Source organism: Durio zibethinus, chromosome 22 (genome assembly GCF_047325235.1).
Source record: "Durio zibethinus cultivar Kanyao isolate XHJ-2024 chromosome 22, ASM4732523v1, whole genome shotgun sequence".
Classification (NCBI taxonomy): domain Eukaryota; kingdom Viridiplantae; phylum Streptophyta; class Magnoliopsida; order Malvales; family Malvaceae; genus Durio; species Durio zibethinus.
In genome coordinates, this window is record NC_143183.1 from 14861363 (window position 1) to 14875529 (window position 14167).

Consider the following 14167-nt stretch of genomic DNA (forward strand, 5'->3'; position numbering starts at 1 on the left):
ACCATTCACTATGGTTTGGTTGATAAATTTAAAATTGTTGGTTCATTAGGACTGCTGAAAAAAAATAACTTTAGTGAAAGTTTGGCTTATTGAAAGGTGAAAGTGATACAATACATAATCTTTGAAATTGTTCACAAGTCTGCTCCTAGTCAATAAAGATTTTTCATTGAGAGTATTAACACTCGAAATAATAAATGGCCATCTTTCTTTTATCTTTTCAAAAAAAAAACTAAATTATCCCTTACAACCTCATTTGAGCCTATTGAAAATTTCTTTTAAGAAACCCTAACTAAGGATCAGCCCTACACTAGGGGGCAAAGTTTGAGAGATTTGTTCGTTATTAAGGGCAAAGCTTTTTTGGTGATCAAGTTTCCTTAACAAATGAAAAAATGAAAAAAAAAATGAAGAAAAAATTGATGGGGCAAAATGCAAATGTGCTCCACAAAAAAAAGAGCAAAAAAGAAAAAAATTGATAGGACAAAATGTCAAAGAGTTCTACATAAAGAAATGATCATTGGTTTGATTACCCTACAAATATAGTTTAGGCCTATTTTATCCATTTCTTTGGCAATCTTTACCCTAGCCTACGTTACGTCCATTAAAATTTCATTTTAATCAAACGTGAATACTTGATTTGAAGAATCATGAATTGAATTAGAGTAGGTTTACCATTGGGTTGTTTGAAGCTTTGATCAAAGTGTCATTGATGAATAAAGGGGAAAGAGAAATGAAAAGAAAAAGTGAAAAAAAAGTGTGCAAAAAAAAAGAAGCAAACAAAAAAAAAGGTAAAAAAATGAAAAAAAAATGAAAAAAAAAAGAAAAAAGATGAGACTTAGACCGAAAACTCGAAAGGGCAGTTTTAGTAAAGATGAAAACTCAAAAAATTCATATGAGAGTCCTAGAAATGAATATGATGATTGGCTCAAAGATTGAAGATATGTGTTTTTGAAGGATGATCCTGAGTTTGAGTTTAAAATTATCTAAATAATTGTTATTTTGGATGTTAATATCATATTTGAATAAATCATAGCGTTTTGTCCTTGTTCACCCTTGAATTGTTCTTGGCCTACCTTATGTTCTTTCAATAATAAAAACCCAATTTTCTTATCCTTTACCAAATGAGCATTCCCTGAATAAATCAAAGAAATGTACCATGTCTATCACTAATTTAAATGATAGCAAATAAACGAATGACATTTTTCATATAGAGTTTTCCATTCTTTTAAAAGAAACCTAAAATGAGATAAATGAAAGAAGTATGAGAAAAAGATTTACAACGAGGTAAACAAGGTGACCCTATGATGAACCTAATGATAGATTGGTTGACATGACTTGTGAATTGTGACTGAATGAAAAGAATGATATAGATCAGCTGATAAAATTTGCTCTAAGATTATTAATACTAAGAAGCAAAGAAGGACTGGTGGAGTTTTAAGAACTTCATCACCATAATTGAAAATTCATGACATCAGCATTATATACATTGCATTCACATTCACATCCTAGATAGGACATGCATCGTTGCAATATCATCATCATTCATTTTCAATCTTGGTTTAATCCAAATCATTTTTTTGACTCACGGTTTCATCTCAGTAAGTCATTTTTAGCCTCGACTCGATCCTGGTCACTTTATCTTTAAACTCACAACATCTTCCTAGTCATTCATCTATGACCTCAACTCGGTCTTGGTCATTTTCAAACTCACAGCATCATTCAAGTCATCCAATCTCAGCTCATTTAGATAATTTTTTTTACTCGTGGTATCATCCAAATCATTCATTTTTTACTTCGACTTAGTTTGTGAATCTAGAACCTTTGTGAAACTTGAAATCTTATGAATCTTTCTTTCTTGCAAATCTAAAAGTCCTTGCGAACTTGCAATCTTTGTAAATCTAGAAACTTTACGTAACTTGGAATCTTGCGAATCTAAAAACCTTTCTAAATCTTGAATCTTTGCAATTTTGTTCAAATTGAAATATTTGGATCTTTTAACTTTTGTTATGGAACCTCACAAACTTTTCAATATCCAAATTATGAATCTTTAGATTTAGTGTGAAATTTTGAACTTTATTTTTTAGACTTGCGATTTAATCCCGGTCATTCATTTCGATCTTAGCTCAGTCCAGATCATTTTATTTTTTTGACTTACGATTTTATCCCGATCATTCCATGTTGACTTAGTCTAGATCATTTTTATGACTCACAGTTTTGTCATGATCATTCATTTTCAACCTCAACTCAATCTTGGTCACTTTATCTTTAGACTCACAGTTTTAACCTAATGTTTGATCTTGACTTAATCTAAATCATCTTCCTGACTTCTCGATCTTAGCATAGTCTAGATAATCTTTCTGACTTTTTGATTTTGATCATTTTTCTAACTTGCGACTCAGTCCCTATCATTTCAATTTGTTGCTTTGACTCTTAAAACAGAGTGGATGTCTAGGTTTTTGCATCATCCCTATTTAACAAGAATATGCAAAGAGGGACAGCTATAGACACCCATCTATGTTCGAGGTCAATCGGATCATGTCCGAGGTCAATTGGATCGTATTTTACTATTTTTGTTATATTATATTATAGCTTTATTATAATAATAATAATATTATTATTATTATTATTAGTATATTGTATAGTATTATATCATATTATTATATCATTATAATTATCATTATTACTATTATTATTATTATTAATATTACTATTGTTATTATTATTATTATTATTATTATTATTGTTATTATTTATTATTTATTTTATTCTTCTTTCTTTCCTTTCTTCCAATTGGTAATCATAGATTTAGGAAACTGATAATTTGATTTCAATTAATTCTGTCAAAGTTGTAATTCAGTATCCAAATCAAAGGGTTTCAATTTCACCAAAAACGTTGTCAAGAATCTTGCTCGGACAGAATCAATCCAGACTTAAAACCTGGGATTAGATTCTATCCGATCCCTAAATTGGCACTGGACACTGTCTATAAATGGAACCAACATCACAAAGAATAGGAGGGGAGATTTTGGGGTTACACAGATGAGTTTTAGGAAATGGTGGATTTTGGAGAAGAGATTCAATGTTTAGGGTTCTGAAATTTTGGGTAGCTAGGATTTTGGGTTTAGTTTTCGAGAATTCCAGGTTTGATTTAAAGTTTCTAGATTGAGCCTTAGCTTTTTAGGTTTATGGTTGAATTTTAAGAATAATTTTGAAAAAATCTGAAAATTTTCAAAATTTTTGGTTGCTTCTGGGAAAAATCTGTGTTTGAAGGATGAACTTTGAATTTTTCAATGGGTTTTTCGATGAAATTTGAGTTTTTCGGTGGGATTTTGGTCATTTTTCTAGAAATCGACGGCCAAACCCAATTTTCGATTAAATTTTTAGGTTTTTTTAGAGAGAAGGGAGAGAGAGAATTGGCTAGTTCTGAATAAAAACATAGGGAATGGTTTTTATACGGTTCCAAAATGACACCGTTTTGATAACCAAGATTCGTGCACTGACCCATTGACTTGCACATCAACCCTTGTTCTGACCCAACGTGAATCGTAGGATCTTTTTTTTTAATTTTTAATTTTATTTTTTAATTATTTATCTTAAATTTTTATTTCATTTTCAGTTTTTATTTAATTTTACTATTTTTTATTAAAAAAAATCTATTCTTTCTGAAATATAGAAGAATCAAAGAATACAACCAAATAATAAAAAAAACAAAAAAAATATTTTCGAATAAGTTTTTGAAAAAAAGGTCCTTTCAATAAAAAAATCTTTTTCAAATAAAAATTTTTACAAAGTAAGTTTATGAATTATACCAAACTATTTGAGAATTTTCATAGATTTATTTTTTTAAAATGAAATTCACCAAATTATTGGGAAATTCCATAAATAGATTTCAAAAAGCAAAAAATAAAAATAAAAATATTTTTTATCCTTTAAACTATTAGAGGATTGTTTTTCAAATTAAGTCTAACCAAAATATTAGGAGACTTAATAAAATTCTCAAAATTCCATTTATCAAATCTTTTGGCATTAAATCTCACAAGAGATATATTTCAAAGTAAGTTTTACCAAACTATTGGGAGACTTTACTAATTTTTTTGAAATAAAATAAGTTAATAAATCCGACGATTAAGATCTTCAGAGTGAGACAATAGTATTCATGAATACTCCTAAGGTGAGAAAATTATCTTAAATTTCTACCAAACTATTAGGACAATTTTAAGATTAATTTTCAATATTAAATATTTTGGAAAACTACAAACATGTTCAAGGCTTGGATAATTTGGAATCAAATTGGTATTATATTTTGATGAGTATTTTGAGAGTGCTATAACCTTCCTCACACATAACCACACTCCCAAAACTAAAATCTGGTTTCGTGGATCAGAATCTACTTCAGGTGGTCAATCACACCTATACAAAAAAGATTGGTGGTGACTTCTCTAATCCATGTCTAACGATAGGTCCATGGATCTATATGTTATGAAAACTAGTTGCCCAAGGTGCTACTTAACAAAGTTGCATATAAAGTGTTTGAAGAAAAGCTAAAGAGAAAAAAGAGAGATAAGATAATAGTAAACTTGTATTCACTTAAATTATGGTGTACATCATGAAAGTGGAGGAACCATCGATTTATAGTTGAGGCTCCTTACATGAACAACTAAGATTAATCCTTTCCTATGGCTCATAAAGAGTCCAAAGTTTACAAGAGATTACATTGAGAGTTCAAATTTGCTAGGATTTTATCATAAAGGAGTTTGAACTATGTAAGACTCTTTTTCTAGTAGTGCCTATGTTGGGGCCACTTTTTGGGACCTCACTTAGATTTGTTCTGCTCATGCCTAGGCTCGCCCATGTGCTTACACCTGGGCATGTCTGAAAACTACCTAACTAGATCTCTTAACTAGGCTCTTAGAGCCTGTTTTAACACTTGCACACCCTTTCTGGGTCATGGTCCTGCCTGTAAAACCTCTGTTGAACCTCTGAGCCTGATTTCCATTATGATCTAACTCAATGTTGCTTAAACTAGAATTACTCCTTATCTCAGAGAAAACCCTTAGACTTGGTCCATCCGGTGGACTATGACAATCTCCCTTACTCATTCTAGAAATGCCTTTATTGCTAAGGGAATGTTATGCCAGACTGCACAATCTTATGCACGTTAACTCTATCTTCTGCCCTATGAACCAATTTTCAATCGTCTCAATCCCATACCCAAACAAATACTTTACTAGTTTCCACTATTCTCAATCCAAGTATCATCAACATTATGCTACAATAGTCTTTTTCTTTTATGTTGCTGATTTTTATCTCTTCCTCTAAGTTGCCTACTGCACACTCTTTCTAGAAAAATCAAGCTACACTTTGGGACTCATGTTATGGCACTCTGCTACCATTTTATCCTTAACTCCTAGAGATGTCCCAACCTTTCAATAGAATTGAGTAGCACAAAGTTTTATCACTTTAGGCTTTTTATAGTGCTATTCATCACCGCTATTACCTTACATTTGAATAGCCTCTTTGCTTGCTGGATGGGTGAAAGCTTCATATGCTTTAAGCACTCCCTGACCTTATGTAGACCAATACATAAAAACAAACTTAGAGGTTTTCACTCTTTACCCTTTGTCCACGATGGCTTTGTTGGTCTTGGTTTTTCAGAATTTAGGCATCTTTACAACCCCTTCTTCGAATGAGGTACTGCTATTTGTGTTTCCCTTACTGTTGTTTTTTCTCTAGGCTTTAGAGACTTGGTATGCTCAAACTTGATCATTGATTCTATAGAGTAATGGTCAAACTCAACTCTTGCATGCTTCTTTATTGTAACTTGCTTTTTACCCATAGCTTTAGACCATCCATGAAATAAAACAGAGTCTCATTTAAGCTAATACTTAAGACCTTCAGCACTAGCTCCGAGAATTCATTATAGTAGCCTTGAACTTTACCTTTTCTAATAAGCCTGTGAAGTTCAACTCGAGCCTCATCTTTTGTATAATTTGGCTTAAATTATTAACTAAGTTCCTTCATGAATTGGTCTTATGTGGTGATTGCTTGTTCACCATGCCTGACATTGTCATTCCTAAGATGCCACCATAAAAGAGCATTATCACTTAAAAACATAACAACTAAGCTTACCTTAGTATCATCTATTGTCCTTACCACTTGGAAGTATTGTTCCATGCCCTACACAAAATTGTTCATATCTTTGGCTAAGTGAATTCACGTGAATGGCTTTGGCTTAGGCACCTTCACCTTAAGTCTTAAACTCACACATACAACCATGGTAGCTTGCAACATAATATTATCAACACTAACCCTTTGTAGCTTTTCTTACAAAGTGGTCACCATAGCCACCAATGCCTTATTTTCGCTATGTAAGCACCTTAATTACTTTATTCATGACACCATACATCCGTTCCTTAAGCTTATTCTTTATTAAGTCTAACTTGACAATGTATCCATTGGTGTCTTCAAACTTGTCTCGCATTTCAACAATGACCACCTCATAATTCTACAATCAAATGTCTAAGGACATCATCATATCTCTTGAACTAGCCTTCTTTCCTTTACATGTAGGTGAACACTCTTCATGGCCCTCACTTTGGCCTTATGCCTAGTTTTCCCTAGCCATGCCATAACCCAAACACAAACTGTTAAACCATGAATGCATAAACTAAAGAGATTACCTCAACCTTCTAACGGCACTCCAATAATCTTGGTCCTAGTCCCAGCAAACCAGCATATCAATCTATCAACATAGTACATACTGTCAAGCATCAATTTGTACACTAACTCAACACGTCTTACACACTCTATCAGGCACCAGTTTGTACACCCATATAGCATGCCCAGCACAACAATAGCACCACAATAATAATCTATTGAACACTTAGTTTACACTCTTACACACTCGTACCTAGCACACCAAAGGCTGTTTCACTAGCATACAAGCACGGTAATGATTTAGGATGCCCAAACTACATAGTAGAATGCCCATACCATACATGTCTAAACCTCTTCAGAGGCTAACTTTTGTTCGACCAACACCCTACATTGATCACCTCTTATGGACCGACTTCACTGCGACTCTAAACCAAGCTCTAGTCACCAACTTCTGTCTACACCAAGGCTTTGATACTTACTATTATCACAAGTTGAGACTCTAGCTACTAGCTCATGCAATTTTTTGGGCCTGGGAATGGACTAGTCTAATACCCAAGATCAACCTAACACTCAAATCAATGCTCAAGCACTCAATACTCCAAAGCTAATGACCTAAGCTATTGCTAAACAATGTTAAACATAAAGTGTTTGAGAAAAAGGCTAAACAAAAAAGAGAAAGATAAGGTAAGAGTAAACTTGTATTCACTCAAGTCATGGTATATATCATAAAAGTGGGGGAACCCTTATTTATAGTTGAGGCCCCTTACATGAACAATCAAGATTAATCTTATCTTATGGCTTATAAAGAGTCTAAAGTTTATAAGAGATGACATGGAGACTACAAATTTACAAAGACTTTATCTGAAAGGAGTTTGAACTAGGTAGGACTCTTCCTTTAGTAGTGCCAACACCTAAGCCCCTTTTTAAGCTTGCACCTAGATATGTTCTGCCCATGCCTGGGCTCACACATTTGCCTACGCTTAAGCCTATCTAAAAGCTATTGAACTGGATCCCTTAGCTTAGGCTCCTAAGCCCGTTTCAGCTTTAGCAGACCCTATTTGGGTCAGGGTCCTACCTCTAGGAGCTTCGTTGAATTTTTAGGCTTCATATCCATTGCGATGTAACTTAATCCTACTCAAACTACAATTGCTCCCTATCTTGGAGAAAATGCATAAGCTCGATCCATCCTATAAACTGTGACTCTTGTATCATTATTTTGCTATTTCACCTTTTGTAGGCACTAAAATTTTCATCCAAAGTTAATGTCAGTGTTTGTCGTAAAACCATTTGATTTGGTTATGGGATAATGTCATATGAACTATTATTATTATTATTTAAGATATTTTTTATTTACATGTTTGTTTATATTGATATTACTTACTAGATAAAATTCATTGAATAAATAAGCTTTATAAGGTAATTATAAATAAATTATAATTAAGAGATCTTTATGGTATTAAAAGATTATTCTTAGATTGTTCTTAATCAATATTTTATCAAGATATAACATTGATAAAGCTGTTGAGATTGACTTATGAAATTGCTTTTACTTTTGAAGTAAAATAACTGATCCTATATATTAAAGTTTAAATAATTTAAATTAATATGTAGGTAGTTGTTACAAAAATAAGTTCATTGAACATGATCTAAAATAAAAATTCCATTTTATATCACTTATGAGACGTGTGATTACAAAATGACTATATTTTGAAATAAAATAGTTATTATGGGGGAATAAAATATAAAAGGAATATATATTTCATAATTTGGTGCACATAATAAAATAAAGATAGAAAAGTATTAATTTGTTTGGTTAATTAAAAATATCTAAGGAATATGTTAAGAATAAGTATAAAATTACTATTTTACTTTCCTGTTAAAATTCATATTTAAAACTCCATATATTTTAAAAAATTTTATAATATCAATTTTATATTAAATTAAAATTTTTATTAAGAATAATATTTTAATTGTAAAACATAATTTTTGTAAAAATAATTATGATTAAATAATATTTTAATAAAACAAATTTTTTACGAAATAATTTTTATTAAATAATATTTTTAATAAAACAATTTTTTTAAAATAATATGAAAATAAAATTTTCAACATTTATTTTTTTTCCTTTTTTTTTATTTTCCTCATTGTTTTTACCAATAGTCAATGAGATATTATCGTCAAAGTTTATTTTTGGGCATGATTTCGACAATTTTTTTATTGTTGAAATGTCAAGCTTGGGCTATTGGTGATTATATTTAACATTGGATTAGCCTTTGCATCCACAAAACGTGGTGGCTCATAATTAAATCTGTAGTTGTTAGCCTTGATTTAGCCTCTTAATGCCCAGATTTGATCTTTAAAAGCTTGGATCAATGTTCGATCATCCCAAATCTGACCTCTTTACATCACAAAAAGTGATTTAAAAGGTATCTTTATATTATAGCCCATATGGCATTTTGGTTGTTGCTAATATTATAAAGCAAATGAGTTATTTTTCAAGAATAGGACCGAGGAGAAAACTTCAAGGAAGAACTTGGTATGTTGAACTAATCTTTTAGGGAAACAAACAAACACGCACAGCACCACACAAACAATAAAACAAGCCTCAAAACAAAAATAAGAACATAAATATATTTATTTCGATCTAACCCAAAATGGCCTACTCTAAACCCAATCACTAACAAAATAAATCTTTACAACAGTGAGATTTTTAGAATAAAAATGTCATTAAAAGCTCTTGACTCAAAACTTAACCTAAATTCCAATTACACCATTTTAATAGCCCACTCACTTAGCTATTTTTTTGGTGTCTTAACTATTTGGGATTACCAAACTAAAATCAAAGCATCTTATTTAAAAGGGTGAAACCCTTTTATAATACTAAACTTTTAATGTGGATACAAGAAAACTCAATTTTTATAACTTCACTCAACTTTTGATATGAGATTAAGAGATTCAAAGCAAACCTCAACAAATCCTCCATTGACTTGAATCTCTAAATATTTTAACAGTATTTGCAAAATTGACATACTTGCCATCTTTTTTTCCTTCATCGTAAAAATCCAAACAACTAAGTCTCCATCAAACATGTGCAAATGATTCTTGACCCTATTCCCTTGTAAGAACCACATTACCATCCTTGTACATTTTGCACCAATCATTTTGTCCATAGTATATATACTCATGAGAAACAAACTCACCCAATACCATTAAATTATAGCTATAACTCAATACATACCTTACATGATGAAGAGTCTTAATAACACCATTATGACATCTAAAATGAACACTCCCAATGCCTTAAATCTTCACATTTCCATTATTGATAACAATGATATCCCCATACTTCTCGTTCTCTTCCAACTTCATAAAGCAATTTCTATCATTATAGACATGAACAAAAGCAGCTAAATCTATAACCCATCCTTTATCACCCTTCAAAGTTTAAGTCTTATCCACACAATTTATCAAAAGGATATCATCATCAAACACAATAGTAGTAGTATCACTCTTTTCTTCATTCATTTTCTTCTTGTCATTAGTCCTATTGAAAGCAACCATTGATTGCACTAAAATTTTAATAATTTATCAAACTTTTTTAGAGCATTTTATTATGAAGATTTGCTTGATTCTTGAAAATTTTGGCAAAATAGTCTTAATTGTATAAATATTTAATGTGTAGGTAAAAATATAGAAAATGAAAAAAATTGGAGCTTTCAAACTCATTTTGGATGCATTTTGGTGCAAAAAGCTATTACTGGCCAAAACTAGTGTGTATGTGTTCAAATGCCTTACATGGGAAATTTTTCCTAGTTTTTCTGTTATGATTTTCTTAGATTACTTGAGCTTAATTGAACTTTAGTTCAACCTTTAATCTTCATATTTTTCATGAGAAAATATCATTTTTAGTTTACTAGTACTTTGTCACTTTTGTAGTATTTTTGCATGTGCTAGTCTGGTGACTATTGCATTGGTGCAATTTTGAAGTGACATTTAGAGTTAGAACTTTTCAAAATTTTTCATGGATAAATTGGTAACTAAATGACCCTCATTTGGCTGAAATTTGAAAAAGGAATTTAGTTACATTTGGTGCCTAAAATGAAAGCAAAGGAACCAATCCTAATCGTATGATGCATTAGTGATGATCAAGGATGATTGGGGCCAATTCTTAGATACAAAAAAGAAGCAACTGGGCAACTACTTAGTTGGCAATTTTGAGGCTTCTAATTGGATATAGTTCTTACTTTTTGAAGCTTACAAGATCAAAGGAAGGAAGCATGAAGTGAAGTGAAATAAAAAGAAGTAAACAAAGAAGCTAAGAGAGCTAGATGGATAAATTGAAAGACTCTTGAATATGTGGAAGCTTAGCTAGCATATCCTACAATTTTATTGGCTAAACCACCTCATCCTTGGCCTATAAATAGAAAGGTTGGCTGGCCATTTGGAAAGACTCTTCTAGATTTTTCAATTTTTACTTTCTTATGTTTTACTTTCTTTTCTCTCCAAGCTGTTTACTCCTTATTCTTTTAAAAGGCTATTTGGGAGAAAAGTGCTTTAATTTTTCAGCAAAATTTACTTTTTTTGCCTTCATTTAAGATACATTTTAAGAATCTTTCAATGAAAGTTCAAGTTCTTTAAGATTTCTAGTTCAATTTTATGCAATTTTTAATGAATCTCAAATCTATTTGGCTAATTTTGCTATTGATGTAGTTACGGTTTTTCTATTGAATCTCATTCAATTCTTGCAAGTTTCAATCCAATTTTTTTTATGCATTCTTGAATCATATTTCTTTAAATTTGTAAAAGATCACAATTAAATTCATTTTACAAATTTCTACAAAATTCTAAAAAGTTTTGGTTAGATCTAGCAACAGAGTTAAAGTTTAAGTGATAACACTTGAAAACTCTCATTTCCTAGCTAGGCAATTAGTCCACTCTTTTCCTACTTTGCACTTTAGCATTGAGTTGAGTCATCTTAAAATCATTTGTATCCCATTCATTCTTTTTATTGATGACTTCTTTATCTTCCACATTTTTTTTAGGTTGAGAGGATCTTTTACAATTACACTTTATACTTCATAGTCATTGGCTTGAATGAATAGTCTCATCCTAGTTTTTCAATATGAATAGTTATAACCAACAAAAAAAAAGAGGTCTCACAATAGAATGACCTTTATTACTAAGAGATGCTGTAACCACTTCAATTGCCATGAAACATACTTCTTGTTGATTTTCATTCTAATTAAATCTTATTGATGGTTTCTTTTCTCTTATCACAACATTACTTTGAGCTATTTGGATCACTCTTAGGTTGCTAGACCTACAAAATAGAGTACTAGCTCTGATACCTATTTTAGCTCAAAGTATTGACTAAACCAAGAAAGAGACGAATTTGTTAATTAAAAATTTTTACAATTTGAATACCAAATTAAACAATAATCACAAATATAAATTTTTACGCAAATAAAGATACTATTTATGCATAGTAAAATAACATGACGAGTAAAGTAGTAGAGATGGAGAATCAAATATAAAAAATTATAAAGGTTCGATCCTTCCACAAGGTACCTACATCCTCTCCATTAGCCTCACTTACCAAGGAGTTTAATTTTCTATAAATGTTGAATGTTACAACTACCCCTTCCAAAGCAATTGATGCAATCAACCAATAAACCTCTCAATGGGTTTTCTAAGTTTCTCAAGGAATCACTTAAAGGGTTATACTTCCCCTCAAGCTTACAATCTCAAGGCTAAACACAAATGTTTTTGTAAACTTAGAAACCTCTTTAAGGTTGGGTGTTTGCTAATTTGAAGTACAGATAAAATATATGAATAATACCAAGAATACTTGAATACAAGATGGGAACTTATGCTTTTTTGCACTTCAATTTGCTATTTAATGCTTGAAGATTATGAAAACTAGATAGCAATAAATTCTCTTTGCTATTAATGGCTTATCAATATGGTAAGAAACCTTTTTATATATGAAAAAAGGAGAAAAGAGTTGTTGCCTTCATTTAATGCCTTAAATGCTTTAAAAAAAAAAAGAAAATATAATCGTTTGAAGTTGTTAGGGCCTAACTAATCAATCCATTTTTTGAAGGGATAAAATTGGTTTTGGCCATTCAAGCCAAAATGTGTTTTTGCAAAAGAATAACCGATCAATCAATTTTAGAAGGGGATCAATCCATTTTGGTCAATTTTGAATTAATGAAGTTTTTGCAAGAAAAATCAATTGATTCATATTTGAAAGGATCAATTCATTTTACCAGTTTTAAATTCAAGACTTATTTTGTATAAAAAATCAATCAATCCATTTTATAATTTTCAAGTTCGAGACATATCTATATATATAAAAAAAAAAACAAATTAATCCATTCAAAAATGAATTGATTGCTTTTAGGTTTTAAGCAAAATTCTCAGTTTTTTCTAAAAAAGATTGACCATGTCACAAGGAGATCGATCATTCTTTCCTAATTTTGTATAAAACATGTCTTTAATGGAGAAAAATTTTGTTTTGGTTTCTAAGTCATTTTTCATTAAGGAAACTACCAACAAATTTTACTTTTTGAGTTTAAAGCAATTTATTTCAAGTTTTAGCTTTAGTGTTTTGTCATTTCAAAATAAGTGTTAATTGAAGGCTAACAATTTTGATACATATCTCCTTTTTCTTTTTTTTTTTTTTTTATGATTTGGAGTTAGTTCTTAATAGTGATGGGATGTCTATATTTTTTTAGAATCATTAAAAGGAAAAAATTGCTATCATTGATTATTTTCATAACAAAATACATCTAATTTTATTTTAAAATTTTTATTTTTTAAAAGATGTCAATTATATATATAAATTTTATATGTTAGAAATATCGGAGACTTTGATTTAACTTTGTAAATAATATTAATTTTTTCTGTATATACTCATATTTAAATATATAAATTAAATCGTGCATTGCATGAGTTACAAGCTGGTTAATATATATAAATGCTTTAAATGAACAATTAGATTTTGGTTTATCTGTTTCTATAACATCATAGTACAAAATTCTCAAAAACTTACTACATTTTTTGAAAGCATATCACCTACAATATTATAATTATTTAATCAAAATAAAAGATTATATAGAGGTTTATTTGTTTCTATAACATCATAGTACAAAATTAAAAACTTACTACATCTTTTGAGGCATATCACCTACAATATTATAATTATTCAATCAAAATAAAAGATTATATAGAGGTCAACCATTTATAAATGTAGGCTCTATATAAAATGTTGATAAACCTCACATAATTTTAAATTGTAATTGTTTAATTATACTATAATCATTGTAGAAAATATGCTTTTGCATCTTTTTCTTATTCTCTCACAACGATAAGAGAATAATCGAAATCTAAATGTCATAGCACAAAGCACAATCTTTTTTGTGTTTAAGCAATTCACTTTCTTGTAAGTCTATTAGGTACTATGGTCGTGTTTGGTACATGGAATGATGAATAGGATAGGATGCTAATCATC